A 26,132-nucleotide genomic window follows, 5' to 3' on the forward strand; every position below is an offset into this window, starting at 1 on the left:
CCCAGTACCTAGGTGCAAATTTTGACACCTGTGCTGCGTCTCGTTAAAAAGACAAGTCACGCCTCCACAACTGTTTGACAGTATAATGGGCTAAATAGTGTACGTGTTTAATTCAGCGTGTGCAAGGAGCAAAATTAAATAGAGCAACCTTTGACTTGTGCATCATTAATGCTGTTCAAGGTGTGGCTCTTGTACCTTGCAACACCTGAGGGGGGGGTTAAAGGTAACCTTTGAAATTGGTTCAACTAGGCTTCGGCCTACACTCTGCTCCTCTACTCCTCCTGCTGACCCTGGGCTCAAACACCGCTAGTTTTTGCCCGGAAATGCTAGCTGCACAGAGAAAAACACCAGCCAATGTGTTAGTGGGGTTCAGCACCGCCAGCTGTTCCCCCGCTGTGTAGCCGGCATCGTGTCCAGCACAAGCCACGCTGGCACAACCGACCAAAAGCTGCCACCAGTGCAGGCTTCGGCCTACACTTTGCTCCTCTCCTCCTCCTCCTGCTGACCCTGGGCTCTAACACCGCTAGTTTTTGCCCGGACATGCAATCTGCACAGAGAAAAACACCAGTCAATGTGTCAGTGGGGTTCAGCAACGCCAGCTGTTCCCCTGCTGTGTAGCTTGCAACGTGACCTGCAAACGCCACGCAGGCACATGAACTGAAATTGAAGGGAGCCTGCCCCCCACCCACAGGTGTTTCTATGTATAACAGCCACCTTGTACAGCAGTACTGCTGCATTTGTACGAGGTGGCTGACTTTTTCTCCTTGCCCACGTGGAACTCAACACGTACAAAATGTGTCTCATTAGAGACCATTACAATGTCCCTGAGGTGTGACTTTCCTTTGTAATGACACGCAGCACCACCCTTGTTAGCGCTGCCCGTCTTTTGACATCATTGGTTAGCTGGCTGCGCCTGTGCATCTCCCCTGCTCGAAACAACGGCCCTCGGTGTCTTATTTTTTTGGACAGCGAGGGTGTGATTGATGGGCATGTGCAGTGCATATGTTTGCCTGTGTTCACTCATCTCCTTCCGCCTTCTTCAGACTGGGTGTCCTCATGGCCTCGGCAGGCGATAAGGGATCAGATGAGGCCGTCCAGTCTGAAGCAGGTGTAAGGACATGTGTGAGCGGCAAACATATTTACTGCACCAGGGCACGAATCCCAGCACCGCAGTGTGATTTTTTAAAAACACACTGTGGGTCTGGGATTCATGTCCATCGCTAACCGCAACGGCCAACATGAAATGAGGTCATAAGACAGGAAGCGCTCACAGCGCATGGCCAAAGGATCACAAGAGCGCAGACTCCTGTACAGCAACTAACAACGCTCAGGAAGCTGCGCCCATGCAAAAAGGTGTTGTTTTCGACACCTGTGCTGCTTTTCTTTAAAAAGACAAGTCACGCCTCCACTACTGTTAAACAGTATAATGGGCTAAATAGTCTACGTGTTGCATTCAGCTTGTGCAAGTAGACAAATTAATAGAGCAACCTTTTACTTGTGCAGCATTAATGCTGCAGAAGGAGTGGCTCTTGTTCTTTGTAACACCTGAGGGGGGGTTAAAGGTAACCTTTGAAATTGGTTCAACTAGGCTTCGGCCTACACTCTGCTCCTCTCCTCCTCCTGCTGACCCTGGGCTCTAACAACGCTAGTTTTTGCCCGGAAATGCTAGCTGCACAGAGAAAAACACCAGCCAATGTGTTAGTGGGGTTCAGCAACGCCAGCTGTTCCCCCGCTGTGTAGCCGGCATCGTGTCCAGCACAAGCCACGCTGGCACAACCGACCAAAAGCTGCCACCAGTGCAGGCTTCGGCCTACACTTTGCTCCTCTCCTCCTCCTCCTGCTGACCCTGGGCTCAAACACCGCTAGTTTTTGCCCGGAAATGCTAGCTGCACAGAGAAAAACACCAGCCAATGTGTTAGTGGGGTTCAGCACCGCCAGCTGTTCCCCTGCTGTGCAGCTTGCAACGTGACCTGCAAACGCCACGCAGGCACATGAACTGAAATTGAAGGGAGCCTGGCCCCCACCCCCAGGTGTTTCTATGTATAACAGCCACCTTGTACAGCAGTACTGCTGCATTTGTACAAGGTGGCTGATGTTTTCTCCTTGCCCACGTGGAACTCAACACGTACAAAATGTGTCTCTTTGAGACCATTCCACTGTCCCTGAGGTGTGACTTTCCTTTCTAATGATACGCAGCACCCCCCTTGGTAGCGCTTCCCGTGTTCTGACATCATTGGTTGGCTACTTGCGCCTGTTCGTCCGCCCTGCCTGAATAAAATGCTCCTCGTTGTCTTAATTATTTTGACTGCGAGGGTGTGATTGATGGGCACGAGCAGTGCATATCTTCGCCTGTCTTAACTCATCTCCTTCAGCCTTCTTCAGACTGTGCAGCCTCATGGCCGCGGCATGCGAGAAGGGATCAGCAGAGGCCGCCCAGTCTGAAGCAGGTGTAAGGACGTGTGTGAGCGGCCAAAATATTTACTGCTCAAGGCCACGAATCCCAGCACCGCAGTGTGGCTTTATGAAAAGACACTGTGGGTCTGGGATTTATGGCCATCGTTAACCGCACCGGCCAACATGAAATGATGTCATAAGATGGGCAGCGCTAACAGGGCATTGCCAAGGGATAACACAAGAGCGCAGACTCCTGTACAGCAAATAACAACGCTCAGGAAGCTGCTCCAAGCACCAAGGCGTTATTTTGGACACCTGTGCTGCGTCTCATCAAAAAACCAAGTCACGCATCCACTACAGTTTGACTGTAGAATGGGGTAAATTGTGTATGTCTTTCATTCAGCGTGTGCAAGTAGACAAATTAATAGAGCAACCTTTCACTTGTGCAGCATTAATACTGCACAAGGTGTGTCTCTTGTACTTTGTAACACCTGAGGGGGGGGTTAAAGGTTTCCTTTGAAATTGGTTCAACTAAGCTTCGGCCTACACTCTGCTCCTCTCCTCCTCCTCCTGCTTCAACACGGGCTCTAACATCGCTAGTTTTTGCCCGCAAGTGCTAGCTGCACAGAGAAAAACACACGCCATTGTGTTAGTGGGGTTCAGCAACGCCAGCTGTTCCCCCAGTGTGTAGCCGGCAAAGTGTCCTGCAAACGCAACGCAGACACAAAGCTGCCTCCAGTGCAGGCTTCGGCCTACACTCATCTCCCCCTGCTTACCCTTTGCTCCAACACCGCTAGTTGGGGCTCTAGGAAGACAATCTTTAATAGGCAAGGCAACGCATCCGGGTTCCAGCACCGCCAGCTGGTTCTCGGCAGTGTTCTTGTCACAGGTACTCCCTCGTGCCAAGCCTGGTTTCAGCACCGTCAGCTGTTTCCGGGTTGTGTCAAGCTCACTGAGACACCTATGCTTGCCTCGTCGTGGTGCGGTCGGGTTAGCCAACTCCAGGGTGCCTCCAGTTTAGGAGCTTCCTATGTGGGCTGCGTGAACTGGTAGTCAAGGCTGGTTCTGTAGTGCCAGTAGGCCCAGCTCCCCCTGTAGGACTGTTGGGGTTCGGTAACTGCGGCTGCCTCGCGGCCTAGCTGTTCTCTCCTCTCCTGTGGGCCTTGGGGTCCACCACCTGGTTCCAGCACCGTCAGCTGGTTCCGGGCCGAGCCTTTGGCTTAGGTGCCTCCTCCTGGGTATCCGAGTTCCGCCAACGCCAGGCGGTCCTTGGTAGTGCTTTTAAGCGCGGGCACCTACAGCTTGGTAACCGGGTTCCAGCACCGTCAGCTGGTCCTCGGTCGTGCCATTGGCTCTTGCACACTGGGGCAACGCATCCGGGTTCCAGCACCGCCAGCTGGTTCTCGGCAGTGTTCTTGTCACAGGTACTCCCTCGTGCCAAGCCTGGTTTCAGCACCGTCAGCTGTTTCCGGGTTGTGTCAAGCTCACTGAGACACCTATGCTTGCCTCGTCGTGGTGCGGTCGGGTTAGCCAACTCCAGGGTGCCTCCAGTTTAGGAGCTTCCTATGTGGGCTGCGTGAACTGGTAGTCAAGGCTGGTTCTGTAGTGCCAGTAGGCCCAGCTCCCCCTGTAGGACTGTTGGGGTTCGGTAACTGCGGCTGCCTCGCGGCCTAGCTGTTCTCTCCTCTCCTGTGGGCCTTGGGGTCCACCACCTGGTTCCAGCACCGTCAGCTGGTTCCGGGCCGAGCCTTTGGCTTAGGTGCCTCCTCCTGGGTATCCGAGTTCCGCCAACGCCAGGCGGTCCTTGGTAGTGCTTTTAAGCGCGGGCACCTACAGCTTGGTAACCGGGTTCCAGCACCGTCAGCTGGTCCTCGGTCGTGCCATTGGCTCTTGCACACTGGGGCAACGCATCCGGGTTCCAGCACCGCCAGCTGGTTCTCGGCAGTGTTTTTGTCACAGGTACTCCCTCGTGCCAAGCCTGGTTTCAGCACCGTCAGCTGTTTCCGGGTTGTGTCAAGCTCACTGAGACACCTATGCTTGCCTCGTCGTGGTGCGGTCGGGTTAGCCAACTCCAGGGTGCCTCCAGTTTAGGAGCTTCCTATGTGGGCTGCGTGAACTGGTAGTCAAGGCTGGTTCTGTAGTGCCAGTAGGCCCAGCTCCCCCTGTAGGACTGTTGGGGTTCGGTAACTGCGGCTGCCTCGCGGCCTAGCTGTTCTCTCCTCTCCTGTGGACCTTCGGGTCCACCACCTGGTTCCAGCACCGTCAGCTGGTTCCGGGCCGAGCCTTTGGCTTAGGTGCCTCCTCCTGGGTATCCGAGTTCCGCCAACGCCAGGCGGTCCTTGGTAGTGCTTTTAAGCGCGGGCACCTACAGCTTGGTAACCGGGTTCCAGCACCGTCAGCTGGTCCTCGGTCGTGCCATTGGCTCTTGCACACTGGGGCAACGCATCCGGGTTCCAGCACCGCCAGCTGGTTCTCGGCAGTGTTCTTGTCACAGGTACTCCCTCGTGCCAAGCCTGGTTTCAGCACCGTCAGCTGTTTCCGGGTTGTGTCAAGCTCACTGAGACACCTATGCTTGCCTCGTCGTGGTGCGGTCGGGTTAGCCAACTCCAGGGTGCCTCCAGTTTAGGAGCTTCCTATGTGGGCTGCGTGAACTGGTAGTCAAGGCTGGTTCTGTAGTGCCAGTAGGCCCAGCTCCCCCTGTAGGACTGTTGGGGTTCGGTAACTGCGGCTGCCTCGCGGCCTAGCTGTTCTCTCCTCTCCTGTGGACCTTCGGGTCCACCACCTGGTTCCAGCACCGTCAGCTGGTTCCGGGCCGAGCCTTTGGCTTAGGTGCCTCCTCCTGGGTATCCGAGTTCCGCCAACGCCAGGCGGTCCTTGGTAGTGCTTTTAAGCGCGGGCACCTACAGCTTGGTAACCGGGTTCCAGCACCGTCAGCTGGTCCTCGGTCGTGCCATTGGCTCTTGCACACTGGGGCAACGCATCCGGGTTCCAGCACCGCCAGCTGGTTCTCGGCAGTGTTCTTGTCACAGGTACTCCCTCGTGCCAAGCCTGGTTTCAGCACCGTCAGCTGTTTCCGGGTTGTGTCAAGCTCACTGAGACACCTATGCTTGCCTCGTCGTGGTGCGGTCGGGTTAGCCAACTCCAGGGTGCCTCCAGTTTAGGAGCTTCCTATGTGGGCTGCGTGAACTGGTAGTCAAGGCTGGTTCTGTAGTGCCAGTAGGCCCAGCTCCCCCTGTAGGACTGTTGGGGTTCGGTAACTGCGGCTGCCTCGCGGCCTAGCTGTTCTCTCCTCTCCTGTGGACCTTTGGGTCCACCACCTGGTTCCAGCACCGTCAGCTGGTTCCGGGCCGAGCCTTTGGCTTAGGTGCCTCCTCCTGGGTATCCGAGTTCCGCCAACGCCAGGCGGTCCTTGGTAGTGCTTTTAAGCGCGGGCACCTACAGCTTGGTAACCGGGTTCCAGCACCGTCAGCTGGTCCTCGGTCGTGCCATTGGCTCTTGCACACTGGGGCAACGCATCCGGGTTCCAGCACCGCCAGCTGGTTCTCGGCAGTGTTCTTGTCACAGGTACTCCCTCGTGCCAAGCCTGGTTTCAGCACCGTCAGCTGTTTCCGGGTTGTGTCAAGCTCACTGAGACACCTATGCTTGCCTCGTCGTGGTGCGGTCGGGTTAGCCAACTCCAGGGTGCCTCCAGTTTAGGAGCTTCCTATGTGGGCTGCGTGAACTGGTAGTCAAGGCTGGTTCTGTAGTGCCAGTAGGCCCAGCTCCCCCTGTAGGACTGTTGGGGTTCGGTAACTGCGGCTGCCTCGCGGCCTAGCTGTTCTCTCCTCTCCTGTGGGCCTTCGGGTCCACCACCTGGTTCCAGCACCGTCAGCTGGTTCCGGGCCGAGCCTTTGGCTTAGGTGCCTCCTCCTGGGTATCCGAGTTCCGCCAACGCCAGGCGGTCCTTGGTAGTGCTTTTAAGCGCGGGCACCTACAGCTTGGTAACCGGGTTCCAGCACCGTCAGCTGGTCCTCGGTCGTGCCATTGGCTCTTGCACACTGGGGCAACGCATCCGGGTTCCAGCACCGCCAGCTGGTTCTCGGCAGTGTTTTTGTCACAGGTACTCCCTCGTGCCAAGCCTGGTTTCAGCACCGTCAGCTGTTTCCGGGTTGTGTCAAGCTCACTGAGACACCTATGCTTGCCTCGTCGTGGTGCGGTCGGGTTAGCCAACTCCAGGGTGCCTCCAGTTTAGGAGCTTCCTATGTGGGCTGCGTGAACTGGTAGTCAAGGCTGGTTCTGTAGTGCCAGTAGGCCCAGCTCCCCCTGTAGGACTGTTGGGGTTCGGTAACTGCGGCTGCCTCGCGGCCTAGCTGTTCTCTCCTCTCCTGTGGGCCTTGGGGTCCACCACCTGGTTCCAGCACCGTCAGCTGGTTCCGGGCCGAGCCTTTGGCTTAGGTGCCTCCTCCTGGGTATCCGAGTTCCGCCAACGCCAGGCGGTCCTTGGTAGTGCTTTTAAGCGCGGGCACCTACAGCTTGGTAACCGGGTTCCAGCACCGTCAGCTGGTCCTCGGTCGTGCCATTGGCTCTTGCACACTGGGGCAACGCATCCGGGTTCCAGCACCGCCAGCTGGTTCTCGGCAGTGTTTTTGTCACAGGTACTCCCTCGTGCCAAGCCTGGTTTCAGCACCGTCAGCTGTTTCCGGGTTGTGTCAAGCTCACTGAGACACCTATGCTTGCCTCGTCGTGGTGCGGTCGGGTTAGCCAACTCCAGGGTGCCTCCAGTTTAGGAGCTTCCTATGTGGGCTGCGTGAACTGGTAGTCAAGGCTGGTTCTGTAGTGCCAGTAGGCCCAGCTCCCCCTGTAGGACTGTTGGGGTTCGGTAACTGCGGCTGCCTCGCGGCCTAGCTGTTCTCTCCTCTCCTGTGGACCTTCGGGTCCACCACCTGGTTCCAGCACCGTCAGCTGGTTCCGGGCCGAGCCTTTGGCTTAGGTGCCTCCTCCTGGGTATCCGAGTTCCGCCAACGCCAGGCGGTCCTTGGTAGTGCTTTTAAGCGCGGGCACCTACAGCTTGGTAACCGGGTTCCAGCACCGTCAGCTGGTCCTCGGTCGTGCCATTGGCTCTTGCACACTGGGGCAACGCATCCGGGTTCCAGCACCGCCAGCTGGTTCTCGGCAGTGTTTTTGTCACAGGTACTCCCTCGTGCCAAGCCTGGTTTCAGCACCGTCAGCTGTTTCCGGGTTGTGTCAAGCTCACTGAGACACCTATGCTTGCCTCGTCGTGGTGCGGTCGGGTTAGCCAACTCCAGGGTGCCTCCAGTTTAGGAGCTTCCTATGTGGGCTGCGTGAACTGGTAGTCAAGGCTGGTTCTGTAGTGCCAGTAGGCCCAGCTCCCCCTGTAGGACTGTTGGGGTTCGGTAACTGCGGCTGCCTCGCGGCCTAGCTGTTCTCTCCTCTCCTGTGGGCCTTCGGGTCCACCACCTGGTTCCAGCACCGTCAGCTGGTTCTCGGCAGTGTCTTTTGCTCTTGTACCTTCTGCTCCCCATCCTGGTTCCAGTACCGTCAGCTGGTTCCGGGCAGAGCCTTTGGCTTAGGTGCCTCCTTCTGGGTATCCGAGTTCCGTCAACGTCAGGCGGTCCTTGGTAGTGCTTTTTAGCACGGGTACCTCCTGCTTAGTAACCGGGTTCCAGTAACGTCAGCTGGTCCTCGGTAGTTCCATAGGCTCTTGAACCTTCGGGTAGCCATCCGAGTTCCAGTTCCATCAGCTGGTTCTTGGCATTTTCTCAGCCTTCTTGTACCTTCTGCTACATTTCCAAGTTGAAGACCCTAACGTCGACGACCCGGAAGACCACCACGATGACGACGACACGGAAGACCACCCCGATGACGACGACGACGACGGCGGAGATGACGACACTGGAGACGACGACCCTGGAGACGACAACATGGAAGACCGAGAAGCAGAAGAACAAGAGGCTGCAGAACAAAGAGCAGAAGAACATTAAGCATAAGACTTAATATCAGAGCAAAAGATATTATCTAAATTATATGCAGAAGAAGACTAAGCAGTGTATGGGGGTGAGTCCGTTCCTCCTCGTGGTGCCCCTGGATAAAGCCTGATGCTGCAGGCCAAACTGAACGCGGACAAATGTAACTTTTGTGACTGGCAGAACGGAAGGTGTAATCTTCAAACTTTTATAGATAACAACTACGGGAATGCCTGTCACAAATGAGAATATGATGAAGAAGTAGAATAGGAAGAATAATAACAGTGGAATAAAAAGAATATGTAGAATAAGAAGAATAATAATAGTTGAATAAAATGAATATGAAGAATGTAATAAAAAAAAAAAAATAGGTAGAAGATGAAGAAGAAGATGAATAAGGTGAAGAAGTTGATGTCAAAGATGCTGATGATGATGAAGATGAAAGTGTGGGAAAAGAAAAAAAAAAAGAAAAAAAAGAAGGGGAAGGGCGTGGAATAGTGAAACATCAATATCTGACAAAATAAAAAAAAAATTTACATAGTCAATATCTTTGTCACTCCGAACGTCTTAAAAAAAAACAAAAAACATGCTATTCTATTTGATTGGGATAAACCTCTATGACTTTAATGTCTCCGCCACCTCCCCAAATACATCCGGCATTATTCTTAGTTGTTTTCCTTCATGTAGAATGAACCTACAAGGAAAGAAAGGGTTTATTTTAATTCCGATATTTTGGTCCCATTGACTTGCATTGGGATCGGGTATCGGTATCGGCGATATCCGATATTTTTTGAATATCGGCCGATCCAAACCGATACCGATACTTTCCGATATCGGAAGGTATCGCTCAACACTAATTGTGATCTATTATGCATAACTTGTAAGATGATTTTCCTACAGAATAAGAACAGGTCTTTTATCAGGATGAATTTATCCATCTGCTGGACTGGAGAAAACGTAAGGCCCTTGGAGAGAACAGATGTCTCCTGTGGTGAAAGGACATGGTTAGAGAGATTAATGATTTGAAAAGTATTTTCATGGCCATACTCACTGGTATCCAAATTTGGAGAAATCATTTGCGGAACTGTCTCCGTGGGTTGCGGCGCGGCGGCCTGTAATTGTGATTCCTGGTGACATACGGACCTCCGCTTCCTGTGTCCTCGCCTGGTCCTGGGTCGTTTTCGCTGTCTGCTGAAGATAAAAAATCACTCGAGGTGTGTGATTCAACAGATGGTACTTGTCTTCCCGTCCCAAAGGTCTTCACAAATGGACCAGGACCACGACGCCTGTTCCCCTAGTGTGTCCAAAAAAATACTGTATTTTCATCGAAGTCAGTCTTGTCTCTCAGAAACTTAGAACGTTTTTTTGTCATGATCTCTTTATCGTATTTATCCAATAAATCTTTAAGTTTTACCCTAAATGGTTGGACCTGTGTCGCTTCATCAAATTTGGTGAGCTTGGCCTCTAAATTTTTGATCTCTGTTTTCACCTTAATTAGAAGTTCCCTATCATGTGTGATGAGTAAGTTCATCAAAATACTGGAACAGCGAATAAGACCTTGCTCCCATATAGTGCGAAATGTGGGGGACGGCTCCCATGCTGGAAAAATAGAAATCCTGAGTCCCCTGGGTACGATGTTAAGCTTTAAATACTCCTCCATACACCGAATATTCCAAAGAAGCCTGATTCCATGCTTTTGTGATGTAATCAATTCTGTGGTTAAGCCTGAAAAATCTGGATCGCCCTGAACAGCTCTGGTTTCTGAGAAAACTTGTGACGAAGAGGCCCTCCATGCTGCCTCCCGCGTATCCCAATCCATGTTCCTTCCACGGACTGACTATCCTACAAACCCCAAAAAAATATAAATTGCACAATAACTAACAATAATCTACAAAAGCTATAATAAGCTGTGTGCTGCCAACAGAATAGGCACCCAGTGCCAAAAAGCCAATATGTAAAGAGCAAATGTCGGCGCACTACAATACAATCATTCTATATACACAAGGGGTGCGGAGAAGTGGCAAACAACAAGTACCAAAGAGAAGGAAAAGAGCCACTCTACAAAGAACCGCACACCACAATAGGTAACAATATATAAAGGGTAAACTTTATTGATACACAATGTTAAAAACATCTAAAAACATCCCCACAAAAACCCAAAGATCCTGCCGGACATACATGAAGCCAATGACTGTATGATAACAGTAAACATAGCATAACTCCCAAACAGAGATGACATATAAATCGTAATCTAATATGGTGATCTCAATCTTAAAACCTACCCCAGAGGTGAGCTGTAAATGGAGGTGAGTATAAGCCCATATGTCAGAGCCTAATAACCTACCCTCTGTTTTCTAAGAGAAAACTATACCTGTATGCCAGCTGAAGATGAGCGGACCAGAAGACCAACCAAACTGGATATATGATAGTGAAGAATCCAGAAGGCAGAAAAAGGGTAAGTCGACTGGAAGTAGCGGTAACCACAAAGGTCTCAGTGAGAAAACAAATGGCCGCTGGTGCCGAATCTTCAGGGCCGAGCATGGAATCAAAGAGGCATCGGGGAGGTCTCCAGGGAGAGAGCGGCCAGGATCAGCGTGGGGAAGGACCCTGCGCGTGTCGCCATTACAAGGACTGCTTCATCAGGGGAAAGTGAACCAAATAGCGAACAATCAAAGTTTAAATACCTTAAAATGTGCGTGGGTGAACGTGTAATCAATTCGGAGACCGGAACCGGAAGTGGTGTAAGGGAGAGGGGGAGCTGGAGAACAGGCAAAATGATGCACCCCTCAAATACCCCCAAAATGATGCACTTTCACAAGTATAACAGGAGAAAATGAACCAAACAATTTGTTAGTAATTTCACATGAATACACCGATACCCACTATGTTGTGGAAAACTATTGTTTGAGCACATAGCAGTGCTAGCAAGGAAGATCATTTGGAGTTTAACATTTGGAGTTTTTGGAGTTTAACATTTGCTGGAATAGATAACGGATTCTATGTCATGTTTACAGAGAAACCTAATGTGCCTAAACAGTAAAACCCCACCACAAATCACCCCATTTTGGAAACCACACCCCTCAAATAACTTATCTAGAAGTGTGGTGACTACCTTGAACCAATAGGAGCTTCACGGAATTTTATGACATTGAGATGTGAAAATGAGAAAATACATTTTCACACAAAAATGTTGGTTTTGCCCTAAATTTTTCATTTTCACAAGGGTAACAGGAGAAAATTGACCATACAATTTGTTACTTTCTATGAATTCATCTAGAGTTGTAATGAACATTTTTAACCTTCAAACGATTTTCAGCATTGTATAACATTACGCTGAGGAAAATGGAAAATTACCATTTTTTCCACTTAAATGTTGCTTTGGTCTTTAGTCCCAAGTTTTTAATTTTTAAAAGGGATAATAGGAGAAAAATTTATTGCACACTTGAGCAATTTCTCCTGAGTACGCCAATTCCCTATATATAGTCAAAAACTTTTTTTGAGACACAGTACAAAACTCAAATGTAAACAAGTGCCATATTGAAGTTCAGATTTTTCTAGAATAGTTTGAGGGTGCCATGTCATATTTCCAGAGCCTTGAGATGCTACAACAGCAGAACCCCTCCATAAATGACCCCATTTTACAAACTAGGCCCTTCAATGAATTCATTACATGTGCTTCACAGAATTTTATACCAATGGACAGTGAAGAATGAATAATTACATTTTTATGACCAAAATGTTGCTTTAGTTCCAAGTTTTTAATTTTTACAAGGGCTAAAAGGAAAAAATAGACTTCACAATTTGATGTGCAATTTCTCTTGAGTGTGCCAATACCCTACATGTAATCAAGATATACTTTCAGGCACATTGGAAAGTTGTTATTGTTTTCCGGTGCCATGACCCACTAGAAGAGGCCCTAATGTAAGAGAAAAGCAGTGACCCCATAAGTGACCGCATTTAACAAACTGTACATCTCCAAGAATTAATGTAGAGGTGCAGTGATCATATAGACACTACAGGTGGTTTACAGAATTGTTTGCCATTGGGCAGTGAAGAAAAGAATATTAAATTTTTACCACAAAAATGTTGTTTTAGCTTCAAATTTTACATTTTCATACATGGGTAAAAATGGCAACAAAATTTATCATGAAATTTCTGCTGAACGTGGCAGCAATTTATGTCTAGCTGTACTCCTTTGCCACATAACGACACTCAGGTGGGAAGGAGCATTATTTGACTCATGGAGAACAACTTATTGTAGATTAGTTTGTGGACTCCATATATAGAGCCCTTAAGTGACAGAAGAGCAGACTCTCTTAAAGTAACCACATTTTGGAAATTATACCCCGTAGGAATTTATCTACAGATGTAGTGCTGATTTTTACTCCAATGGTGTTTTTCAGAAACAAGTAGCAATGGATGTTGGTGAGTGAAAAATTGCAAATGTGCCATTGTAGTGCCCGTAGTTTGTAGTTTCCAGTACCTTGTAGTGCCCAGTACATAATGCCCAACTCTACAAGGATACACTCATAAATTAAGTGGGCTCTCAATGCCACAGAAATAAAAAACATGTTGGCTCTAAATGTGGTTTAAGAACTCTGTGGGACTCAGAAGTTAGAGAGGAGTTTGAATTTGGAAGCTCAGAATTTGCTGGATTTATTTTTGGAAGTGAGGAGCCATAGAGCTTTTCCAGAGCCTTTGTGCTACCAGTGATGTGGAATCACCATATATTTCCATTCACAATTGATGGACCTGAGGGAGGACTTGCTTTTAGAGTTGAAATGTTTATCGGGAACCTTTTACATAACATTTTGGATCATGTTTATCCTGTGCTCTACGCTGTGCAGTTATATCAGAGTTTCCATATAAATCTCCAAATGATGTGATTCAGATGAACTCTTGGTGATGATTGAGCGGGCTCAGCTCCTGTGCTCGCATGATTGCCATGACTTAAATTTACATAATTTTTAGGCAAAATTCCACGATGTAAACTTACACCAAATATCGTTTATGTAAAAACACACCGTTAGCTACTGTTATGTAGATTGCAAAAGGATAAATAGGTCAGGCAGTGTACAACACAGAATCAGAGAGTGCACAGAAGTATAAGGTGAATTCTACATGCATAGATTTGCTAGATGATAACACAGAGAGGTGGTGCAGGTTAGGAGCACTCAGGAAGGGGTCTGCAGCATTGAGAAGAAGCAACTGCTCTTGGGAAATGTAGTATGATCACGAAAGGAGGTGTGAAGCTAAATGCACTGAGAAGCAGATAGATATGAAAAATACACAAAACTACACAAAATAAGTGATATATTCGGCTTAGTCTGTATTTTAACAGGAAGTAAGCTTTTACTGTGCTTTATGAAAAACATTTCCATTCTGGGAATAAGCCTTTCACGTGTAGGTCCCCAGTGATCTTGGGCAACAAGGGCATAAACATCTTCTTCAGATCTTCTACACATCGGTCTAGATAAATGTAATTTGTTAAATGTGATCACTGAGGTGTAGGAAGAGGTATTATTAGTCCAAGCTCCACAATTCCGCAATAATTATTATAATTAAATTACATTGGTTACATTCTGTGAAATCAGAAAGTTTTTTTTCACTCACCCAGTCAGTCAATCATTCTGAAACGCTGATAAAAGCAAGGACTCTGTACTTCTTACCTGGTTAAAGAAAGTGAAAATACATAAAACCCATAAGAGAAATAACATTACACCTACAAGGGAATTATTTATCCTCTTACTAATACCTTCCATTGATTCGACATCAATCAAAAGTGACAGAGATTGAAGCCTCAGTGTCAAATAATATATTATTAGTGAGTCCTAGAAATTCTTCTATATGCCAATTAAATGAATATAAACCAAATTGATTTAAATAGACCATATACATGTTCAATTGTATCAATTGGGGACCAATGTAAAAAAAAGTCTGTCTTTAATCCATTCCTGTCAGTTTTGAACTGTCAAACAGCACCCCATTTTTCAAATCTGTTTCTACCTATACCATTGATTTCTATTTTAGAATAAGTTTTGCATTTTAAGCTTTTAATCAATTTGGGTTACTGTGTTTTGGGTTCATATTTGGAAAAAAAAAAGAATTTTTGTGAATATTTTGAAAAAATTAAGCCATTTTTGCTTCATCCCTTATTTATGACCACACCCCATAAAAAGACCATGCCTCTAATATATCGACAATAAGAGCAGATACTGAAAAGTACACCCAATATATTGGAAAGGAGAAGTGGGAAACTTTTAGGCAGGTGTAGAAAAACTGCGGCAAAGTTTGATTCAATGCTCTGCTGCAGAATAAATTTGAAGAAATTTGAACAAGACACAAGGTAGTTATACTGCATAAATAAGGTCTCTCCCAGGAAAAGATTTCAAGGTAGACTGGTTGTTTAAGATGTGCAGTTGAAGCTTTTTGGAGGAAAATAAGGCCAATGCTAATACATGCAGTGGTCAGCCAAGGAAACTTAGTGCAACAGGTTTAAGAAACAATTGCCCAATTCACAATTTGCTGAGCTTTTTTTAAGTCTTTTTTCTTTCTTTTCTGGGTGGTATTTGTTGATGTTTTTGCACCGAGTTGTTTGAAATGGCACATGTGGATTAAATGCAAAAAAATCTTTATTTTTATCTTTAATCAGCTTTGCAAACTTTTGTTGCAAAAAACTCACAGGTTCAGCTGAAATGTAAGAAAATTTGAGCCAAAATATCTGTTGTATGTAGAATCACTTTAGGATGGGTAGGGAGAAGGGACTGGAGAATATTTATGCCAAAATTTTGTGATTTTTTGAAAAGGTAGTTATATATTGATGGGATTTACATTTGTTCATGCACTTTGCATTTTGTAAAGTGTTAAAAATAAACTGTTACTTTGCAGCATTTTTTCCACAATGGTAATTAAACTGCTGTTTATGAACTCTGATGGCTTCAAACAAAAGGAATTTTGGTTTGTGCCAGTTTGGCTTTTGGTCCTTATGTTGCTTTTTTCAAAGCTTCCACACTACCAATACAATGGAAACCCCAAAGAGTGAATCCATTTTGGAAACAACACCTTTAACCCCTTCACCCCGAAGCCTGTTTTCACCTAAGTGACAGGGCCAATTTTAACAATTCTGACCACTGTCCCTTTATGAGGTTATAACTCTGAAACGCTTCAATGGATCCTGGCGATTCTGACATTGTTTTCTCGTGACATATTGTACTTCATGATAGTGGTAAAATTTATTTGATATTACCTTTGTTTATTTGTGAAAAAAATGGAAATTTGGCAAAAATTTTGAAAATTTTGCAATTTTTAAACTTTGAATTTTTATACCCTTGCATTAGAGACTCATATCGCACAAATTAGTTAATAAATAACATTTCCCACATGTCTACTTTACATCAGCAACATTTTGGAACCAATTTTTTTTTCGTTAGGGAGTTATAAGGGTTAAAAGTTAAACAGCGATTTCTCATTTTTTCATCAACTTTTATAAAACCATTTTTTGTAGGGACCACATCATATTTGAAGTCACTTTGAGAGGCTTATAGGATTTAAAATACCCAAAAGTGACACCATTCTAAAAACTACACCCCCCGAGGTACTCAAAACCACATTCAAGAAGTTTATTAACCCTTCAGATGCTTCACAGGAATTAACGGAATGTGGAAGGAAAAAAATAACATTTAACTTTTTTTTCCACATAATGATCTTTTAGCAACATTTTTTTTATTTTCACAAGGGTAAAAGAAGAAAATGGACCACGAAAGTTGTTGTGCAATTCCTTCTGAATACACTGATACCCCATATGTGGGAGAAAACCACTGTCTGGGTGCACGGCAGGGCTCGGAAGGGAAGGAGCGCCTTTTGACTATTTCAAACCAAAATTGGCTGGAATTGAGATCGGACACCATGTCCCGTTTGGAGAGCCCCTGATGTACCTAAACAGTGGAAAACCGCCACAAGTGACCCCATTTTGGAAACTAGACCCTTCAAGGAACTTATCTAGCTATGTGGTGAGCACATTGAACCCCCAGGTGCTTCACATAAATTTAGAACGTAGAGGCGTGAAAATAAAAAATTACATTTTTTCCCCAAAAATGATCTTTTAGCAACAATTTTTTTTATCTTCACAAGTGTAAAAGGAGAAAATGGACCACTAACGTTGTTGACCAATTTATCCTGAATACACTGACACCCCATATGTGGGGGAAAACCACTGCTTGGGCACACGGCAGGGCTCGGGAGGGAAGGAGCGCCATTTGACTTTTACAAACCAAAATTGGCTGGAATTGAGATCGGACACCATGTCCCGTTTGGAGAGCCCCTGATGTGCCTAAACAGTGGAAAACCACCACAAGTGACCCCATTTTGGAAACTAGACCCTTCAAGGAACTTATCTAGCTATGTGGTGAGCACATTGAACCCCCAGGTGCTTCACAAAAGTTTAGAACGTAGAGGCGTAAAAATAAAAATTCACATTTTTTTCCCAAAAATGATCTTTTAACAACAATTTTTTTATCTTCACAAGTGTAAAAGGAGAAAATGGACCACTAAAGTTGTTGACCAATTTATCCTGAATACACTGATACCCCATATGTGGGGAAAAACCACTGTTTGTGCGCATGGCAGAGCTCGGAAGGGAAGGAGCACCATTTGGAATGCAGACTTAGATGGATTGGTCTGCAGGCGTCACGTTGCATTTGCAGAGCCCCTGATGTGCCTAAACAGTGGAAAACCGCCACAAGTGGCCCCATTTTGAAAACTGGACCTCCCAAGGAATTTATTTAGATATGTGGTGAGCACCGTAAACCTCCAAGTGCCTCACTCCACAAGTGACCCCATTTTGAAAACTGGACCTCCCAAGGAATTTATTTAGATATGTGGTGAGCACCGTAAACCTCCAAGTGCCTCACTCCACAAGTGACCCCATTTTGAAAACTGGACCTCCCAAGGAATTTATTTAGATATGTGGTGAGCACCGTAAACCTCCAAGTGCCTCACTCCACAAGTGACACCATTTTGAAAACTGGACCTCCCAAGGAATTTATTTAGATATGTGGTGAGCACCGTAAATCTCCAAGTGCCTCACTCCACAAGTGACCCTATTTTTAAAACTGGACCTCCCAAGGAATTTATTTAGATATGTGGTGAGCACCGTAAACCTCCAAGTGCCTCACTCCACAAGTGACCCTATTTTTAAAACTGGACCTCCCAAGGAATTTATTTAGATATGTGGTGAGCACCGTAAACCTCCAAGTGCCTCACTCCACAAGTGACCCTATTTTTAAAACTGGACCTCCCAAGGAATTTATTTAGATATGTGGTGAGCACCGTAAACCTGCAAGTGCCTCACTCCACAAGTGACCCCATGTTGGAAACTACACAGTGTGTTGTGTCAACAGGGTATAAACTAATTTTTATTAATTTGTGGACGTGTGGTATGCTTTGAAGCAATCCTTAATGCAAAGGCCAGGTTTCTCAGGGCAGGTTTCACAATGGTAAATTGTGTCCTTTCGGATTCCCCTCTTGGAACATACTCTGCACCGTTTTTGTGATCGTCCTGTCCTCGCTGTTTGGGGAACCTGTCCTGGGAAATGTTGACCTAGGACAATACGGGCACTATCAGATTCAGAAGTACTGGGACCCTCACCTCCCTGAGTGCCAAACATTAGGGCCTTGATGACTACCTCCTGAAACTGAAGGAAGGTCCCCGTATTGCCTGCAGATCGGGACAGCACAAAAGCATTGTACAGTGCCATCTGTACAATGTGCACGGCCAATTTTTTGTACCATACGTAAGCTTTTCGCATGGCACTGTATGGTTGGAGAACCTGATCTGAGAGATCCACACCACCCATGTACCGATTGTAATCCAGGATACAATCTGGCTTTGGGACTTGTGTTGTGGTCCCACGAACAGTGACAAGGGTGCTGTTGTCACGGTGTATGGTGGTCAGGATAAGGACATCCCTTTTGTCCTTATACTTGACCACCAGCATGTTGTCGCTGCATTTGGCTCTGCTTTCCCCTTTTCTTAGCGTTTGCCCAATTAGCGGCTTAGGGAGGCCTCGCTGATTTTTTCGCACGGTGCCACATGCAGCTGTACCTCTGGCAGAGAGGGCCTTGAAGAGTGGGATGCTGGTGTAAAAGTTGTCAATGTAGAGGTGATAACCCTTATCCAGCAGTGGGTGCAGCAATTCCCACACAATTTTCCCATTCACCCCCAGGATGGGGGGGCATTCAGGGGGGGTTAATCTGGGTGTCCTTACCCTCGTAGACCCTAAATCTGTGGGTGTACCCTGAGGTACTCTCGCACAGTTTGTACAACTTTATTCCGTACCTGGACCTCTTACTGGGCAGGTACTGTCGGAATTTTAGCCTCCCTTTGAAATGAACGAGAGATTCATCAATAGCGATGTCCCTCTGGGGTGTGTACGCCTCAGCAAATTTTCTGCTGAAGTGTTCAACCACTGGACGAATTTTATATAGACGATCAAAGTTTGGATCGTCTCGGGGAGGACACTGCGCATTATCACTGAAATGCAAAAATTTTTGGATCGCTTCAAATCGTGTCCTTTTCATGGCCATGCGGAATACCGGTGTACTGTAGAGAATGTCAGTACTCCAGTATTGCCGAAGCTTTGGCTTTTTGATTAGGCCCATATGCAGCACAATTCCCCAAAATGTCATCATCTCTGCTGCATTTACGGGGGTCCATCTGGCATAAAATGACGTGGGATTTTGGGTGAAAAATTGTTGGGCATACAGGTTCGTCTGGGCCACCATAATATTTATTATTTCATCACTGAAAAAGAATTTGAAGAAATCAATTTCAGTGAGGCCAGTCGTGTCAAACTGGATTCTTGAGCTGCTGCTGAAATCCGGAATGACGGGCTGAAAATTTTCCGGGGGTGCAATCCATACGGGATCGATTGCTGCAGGAGTTGCCTGGGTCCTACGGCGCCTTATTAGGGGTCTTTCCTCACCAGATGAGGAGGAGGATGAGGTGGAGGAGGAGGAGGAGGAGGAGGAGGAATAGAGGAACGTGGGATCTTCCTCACTGGCTGAATCTGTGTCGGACGCAAGGATGGCGTAAGCCTCCTCTGGTGAATAGCGCCTTGTTGACGAATGGGCCATTTTTTTTTTCCCAAACGCACTAAAAATTAGACGACGCAACTAATTATTCTTTTTACAAAAGAAAAGCGAACGCCACTAACACTGTGACGTACGCTCCCCTAATGCACTAGAGATAATCCGGCGATAGCAGATTTTTTTTATGCACAAGACGCTACCTCCCTACCTATAAAACTCAGTACGATTTTTTTTTTCTAAAAGATGATCGGTCGTCACTAACGCTGTGACGCCGGCTACACTAACACGCTACCACTAAACTACTCTGTACAATTTTTTTTTTTCTCTAAAAAAAAAAAAAAAGACCGGTCGTCACGAACGCTGTGACACCAGCTAATCTACGTCTAAGACTACACTGTACTAACTACTATTATATTTTTGTAAAGGAAAAAAAAAAAAAAAAAAAAAAAAAATCGGACGTCGCTTAGACTGCGAAGTCCGTTACACTAACTAGCTAAAAAATAAAAGTCCTGTGGCGCAGTCTCTGATCAGCAGCGATACTGATCAGAGCGCTGCGGACACAGGAAGAGCACGAATGCTCTGCGCGGGACGCCGCGCACAGGAAAAAAGCGCAAAAAAGTGCGCACAAAATTGAATTGGAGGGGGGTACTTGAACAGGGATGGAGGGACGTCACCAAACACTGACGCCGGCTACGCTACCTTGTTACGTCTAAAACTACACTGTACTAACTACAATTTTTTTTCTAAAAAAAAAAAAAAAAAAATCGGACGTTGCTTAGACTGCAATGTCCGCTACACTAACTAAAAAAAAAAGTCCTGTGGCGCAGTCTCTGATCAGCAGCGATACTGATCAGAGCGCTGCGGACACAGGAAGAGCACGAATGCTCTGCGCGGGACGCCGCGCACAGGAAAAAAAGCGCAAAAAAGTGCGCAAAAATTGAATTGGAGGGGGGTACTTGAACAGGGATGGAGGGACGTCACCAAACACTGACGCCGGCTACGCTACCTTGTTATGTCTAAAACTACACTGTACTAACTACAATTTTTTTTCTAAAAAAAAAAAAAACGGACGTCGCTTAGACTGCAATGTCCGCTACACTAACTAACTAAAAAAAAAAAGTCCTGTGGCGCAGTCTCTGATCAGCAGCGATACTGATCAGAGCGCTGCGGACACAGGAAGAGCACAAATGCTCTGCGCGGGACGCCGCGCACAGGAAAAAAAGCGCAAAAAAGTGCGCAAAAATTTCAATAGGAGGGTGGGGGAGGGAGGTGGTACTGGAACAGGGATGGGGGGATGGGAAAGGGGTGGGGGAGGTGCTGCTGCTGCTGTGATCACAGGAGTCACACAGCAGGCAGATGGCAGCAGAGAGCACACAGCACTGGAGCACAAGCTGGAGCACAAGCTGGAAGCAGGAGATCGCAGGGACGATCGCACTGGCCACCAATGGATTATTTGACTAAGGTGACAGAGGGGCTTAGACCACCGCTCTGCACGCCAAATCTGAGGTAAAGATGGCGTGCAGGGCGGTGATCGGTATTTTAAATTAACCCCTTTGGCGCTGATTGGCTAGAAGCTATTGTTCAGCTAATCAGCGCCATAGGGGTTAATCAGGTGAGGTGACGTGGTGATCACCCCACCTACTGTGACGGCTGTGATTGGTGCGACGTCACACAGCATCAATCACAGCCTGTCACATGCTTTTTTTTTTTTTTTTTTAAACTTTATTGTCAAATCGCTGTGATTGGCTGGTCAGAATTGACCAGCCAATCACAGCGATCGCTGATGCGGGGGGGCGGTGCAGGCACTCGGGGCTGCGTGCACGGATGGTCTGCTGTCAGGGACAGCAGACACCGGAACCCGATCACCGCGCGGTGCCGCGCGGTGACCGGAAAATGGCGGCGCCGTACTAGTACTGCGGCTGGCACTAATGCAGTGCCGGCAGCGCAGTACTAGTACGGCGCATGGCGCGAAGGGGTTAAAGTGTATTCATATAGTGATGTAATAAAAAGTAGTAGTGTTTCTGCTAATTTACTTTCTAAAGTGTGGATATATGAAAGACCGTTCACTCTACTATCTGAAATGCAAAAAAAATGTATTCAAAAGGTTTCACTTGGAACAGCAGTAAACTGTTTTGGTCAAATTTATCACAGCTATTATTACTTTTGAAAAGTATATATTTTTTATAATGATAAAAAAGCACAGTATGCAGCTCTCCTATAAGGAAAAACACATGTGCTTACATGAGATGGAAACAAGAGAGAGCCCTAATTCTGGGGACCCACGTCTTTCTTTTAAAGTCTGCAGACCTTTAAAGATTGGCATCATTCAGTTTTTTCTATTATAAGCTATAAACAAGAAAAGAACAACTTTGCCCGAGGTAGAGGACACGAGGCAGGGAACACAGCAAGTTCTTTACAGAAAACAAGAGCCGTTTAAGACGTGACTTTAAATAACAAATCTAGCGATCTGAAAAGGTCAGATGTTACGAGACAAAAATAAAATGCTGTAAGGGGAAAGCTTCTGGAGTAACAATATTAAATGCAATGCAGAAAATGGCTCATTTATCAAATAAAAAACTGCCTGGAGGGAGCACATATAACCGGCCGTACACTCGCAGGAGTATTCCTTGTGTCTGCTCAAAAATTATCTGAAAACCTTACAATGAAAGTCTTAGATTCAGTTGCTTCTATGGGACCCCACTGCAGGGCAATTTTAAGAGATATTAATATATTCTGAGCCTTCTGTAAGGAAATCATAAAGGCAAACTAAAATCATATAGGCCCCAATTCAACAAGATCAGCAATTTTCTTCCTTATCAAGACCGGCGAGGGTCTTGATGAGAGGAGTTGGACATGTTGGAGTCAGACGCTCTTAATGCATTAAGAAGTGCACACCTCGTAATGAATCAGGAACATCAGAGGAGTTGCATGGCTCTTGTCAGTCCCTGATTGGAATAGTAGAAAAATCACAACCCAATGGGAAAAACTATAATACCAATGTCTCGTTTATCCAAGATATAAAAATATCAGCGGGCCACTCCATCCCATATTTATACTTTAAGATAAACATATAGTTCTGTAAATCCTCAAATGACTCCCAGATGTACGATGTTCTCAATAGGACAGCGGCCCACATCAGCACAGAGACATCCCAACAAAGAGCAGGTTAAACAACCATACAGGAACCATCCCATAGTTCAATATTGTGGTAAACGCTTCTACTCATCTGCATCCCAGAGGCGTTGTGGGTGGTTATACAATCATACAGCTCTGTTGGTCTCCTGCCGGGGTATCCTCCCTATTCTGCCCAACGCTTTTCCTCCCCGTGGGAATCCTGGGGGTTCATCAGTGGACATGGAACAATGCCACAGAAATATAAAGGTGCAGGAGCATCATCCATACCGTTGCCATGTTATATACCGGTCTGTCTCCTCCACGTGGAGACAGGCCACGCCCCCCAGCCGCGCACCCGGAAGTGCGTCACTGGAGCGCATCAGCATTCCAGACGCCTAACATGATGTTCGAAGTAAAGCGGTGCACATATTGAGGGAATCCCCCTCAGCAATTAGAACACACGGCACATGCGTCCAGATACGACGCCCGCCCAGCACAAGTCCGGGGCTGCGCGCACACTACGGGAGCTGCATATTCACAACTTGATCATACTGCGCATGCGTAGGCTCCAATAGCAGCATAACACACGTCCAGGGAACGCTGAATAGGAGGGCGGTGTAAAAGGAGCAGGATCTCCATAGCGTCAATCATGAAACTGTGCACATGCCCCCTCACTCTCTACATAGAGGCATACATAGTACACAGCAATGCAGTTGCATCGGTGGATAATCCAGCACCAACACAGGAGCCTGCATACGATAACCGACACCTATAGAACTCGTTTATGTATCACATACCCAAGTACCTCATGGGAATATCCCCCGCTAGAGACATATATAGGGGCATATTAGACAGGCACCCATAAGATACCAACCACAACGGCATAGAAAGACACTCCAAAAAAGAAACATAATAGAATGAACAAACAAAAAAGAACAAACTAATGCACATACAAAAGAAAATAATATTTCTATTCATTATAAGGGTACAAATCTACCCGGCAGGTTAAATATAAGTAAGGACCCCAGACGGTTTTAGATGAAGCTCGCAAAGGACATCTGTTCGTTGAGGCCCAGAGGGCTGACTGACCTCAACAGATAGATCCATCTCGTTTCCCGTTGTAAGGTTCTCCTATCCCAGTCTCCCAATCTAACTGAGGGGGAAATCACCTCAATTACCCTAAAAACAAGGGAAGCGGGATCCCCCCCATGTGTATCATTCACATATAATGCCACCGGGGTATCCCTCTTGTGTCTGATATCCTCCAGATGTTCCCCCACACGTACATGGAGTTCCCTCTTGGTCTTACCCACATAGTCTTTTGCATGAGCAAGTACACACATAAACCACTCCCACTGTCCTGCAGTTTGCAAAGTGTCTCATCTGAAATGATCTTCCAGTAGCGGAGCTATTAAAAGTCTTAGACGGTAGTACATGCTTACAAGATGAACAATGTCTACATCTGAAAGTCCCAAGGGACCTACTCTCCAAGTGCTCTGTACCTGGTGGTCTGGACGGCACTTAGGAAGAGGTAATATTATTGCTTTCTGTGTGAAACTTTACTTTTCAGTTTATGCTGCATCATCTATATTCGGTCTTGAGCATCTGCACTTTGCACTTCCTGCTTGTGAATTACCTACATAGTCACGCTTTTTTATATTTAGGCGCTGTATACTTTGTTACGCATTGTACGTATCTTTTTGCGCAAAGATACGCAATTGTCGTATAGTCCATTCTATACTTATGAGCTACTCCTTTGTATAGGTTTTTCACACATGCTCTCCTGTATTTAGGTACTGCAGTTTTTGCTGCGCATTGAACTTTGTTTGCACTAATATATGTATTTGCTGTACAGCTCACTCTATATCTACGAGCCTTTCTTTTATAGTTTATTACACTTGGTTATACACGGTTGCCATTACTATCACTGGCTACCCAGCTGCCTATTTTTGAGTGTTTTCTGTTTACACACAACACTTTTTTTTGGTATATATTTTTTATATATAAAAAATAAAATTATTTTTTATTTATTTTCTGTTTTCTATACTTATATGTATTTTTTACACATTTTTTGCAGCATAACTTAGTACTTTTATAATCATTTTCTACGGATTCTTTTTTCTAGTCATTATACGGCAATTGTCTCTTATATATTTATATATATTTGTATTTCGTACTAGCTATTTCTCACACGTACCTTGCCTCCTTTTTGCGTCCGGTTTTATTATTGCTATTTTGCTGTATATTTTGCTTTGTATACCTTTCCCTCCAGTTACAGGCACAATTCTGTCGTTGCCATTGTTTGCCCAGTATATATACATATATCTATAATAAAGGTATTTTATTATACTACAGTTGTTTGTTATTATATGGTTTTGGTTTTTCATTGGTCTCTACCATTAATTATTTTTAGATACGAGTTTATTTCCATACGTAGGCATTTTCTTTTGTTTATATTGGAACAAACAGTTTTCAGCTTTAATTATTAAAAGTTATATTTTAGGGATCCTTATTGTGTTTGGTTTTTTGGTAGTTTCTAGGATCCTGAAATTATTTATTTTGAGTGGTTCTTTTTTTTCAGTCCCAGATTGGACTTAGATTTTTGGCATAAGGGAGCCACAGCTTGTCATAAATTGAATGAGCTGTGCCTCTCCCGCTCCTATGTCCCCATCCTGCCCAAGCTCAGTCTATTTTGACAGCGCTGGAGAATCTGGCGTGAAAAGACCAAATGCTGCAGTCTCAGCACTGAGAACTCATTGCCCCAGATTTTGGTGCCGAGATCTCCATCTGCCCATGCGACGCCCCCCAGCAGCCATTTTTCTGGAGTCCACCACGTAGTAAACCATGTGTGCGGGCTCTGGGCTTTCACAAAACATTAGCAGAGCCCCCGCACCACCGACACTGGCAGTGGAGCAAATCCGAACACTCCCTCATCCCAGCCTGCGGCCTGCAGCAGCGCTCCACTCTTGCCTCCTCCAGCAGCGACGCTGGGACCCTGCTCCATCATGGGAGGTAAGGTAGATCTGCTTTATAAGATGCACCCCTAAGATGCCAAGTCTGGGGGGAAAAAGTGCGTCTTATAATCCGAAAAATACGGTACTTCATTTTGTTGTGTTAACCACTTAAAATCTACTGTCAATCTCTAGCAACTGTATCCCAGTGTGGACTTTCACAAAAGGAACTGACACTTCAAAAAAGGGACCAAGAGACTGGCCGGAGCCTGGATAGGTAAATACACACTAACTTTAAACTAGGTTAAACCCCTTTATAGTGACATCCGCATTGCTTTAAAGGGGTTTTCCAACTAAATTTTAATCAACATTTTAATCAATAGATCTTTGAATAATAATAAGTTCTGTAAGGAGAGGCACCGGACCACGGGCAATTGTACTAAGCTGGGTCCAGAACTGCTGAGGCTGCATTCCCTGTTGTCCGGAGGAAGACATAAGGTCCCGGACAGAACCCCTGACCTGGAAACAGGAGCCATACTCAAGCAAAACCACACATTGCAGCAGTTAGTTTTGTTGCAGACAAGCAGCGTGCAGCAGGCTGAGGGGTGTTCTCCGTTCCCCG

The sequence above is a fragment of the Ranitomeya imitator genome, chromosome 1 (assembly GCF_032444005.1).
Source record: "Ranitomeya imitator isolate aRanImi1 chromosome 1, aRanImi1.pri, whole genome shotgun sequence".
NCBI lineage: Eukaryota > Metazoa > Chordata > Amphibia > Anura > Dendrobatidae > Ranitomeya > Ranitomeya imitator.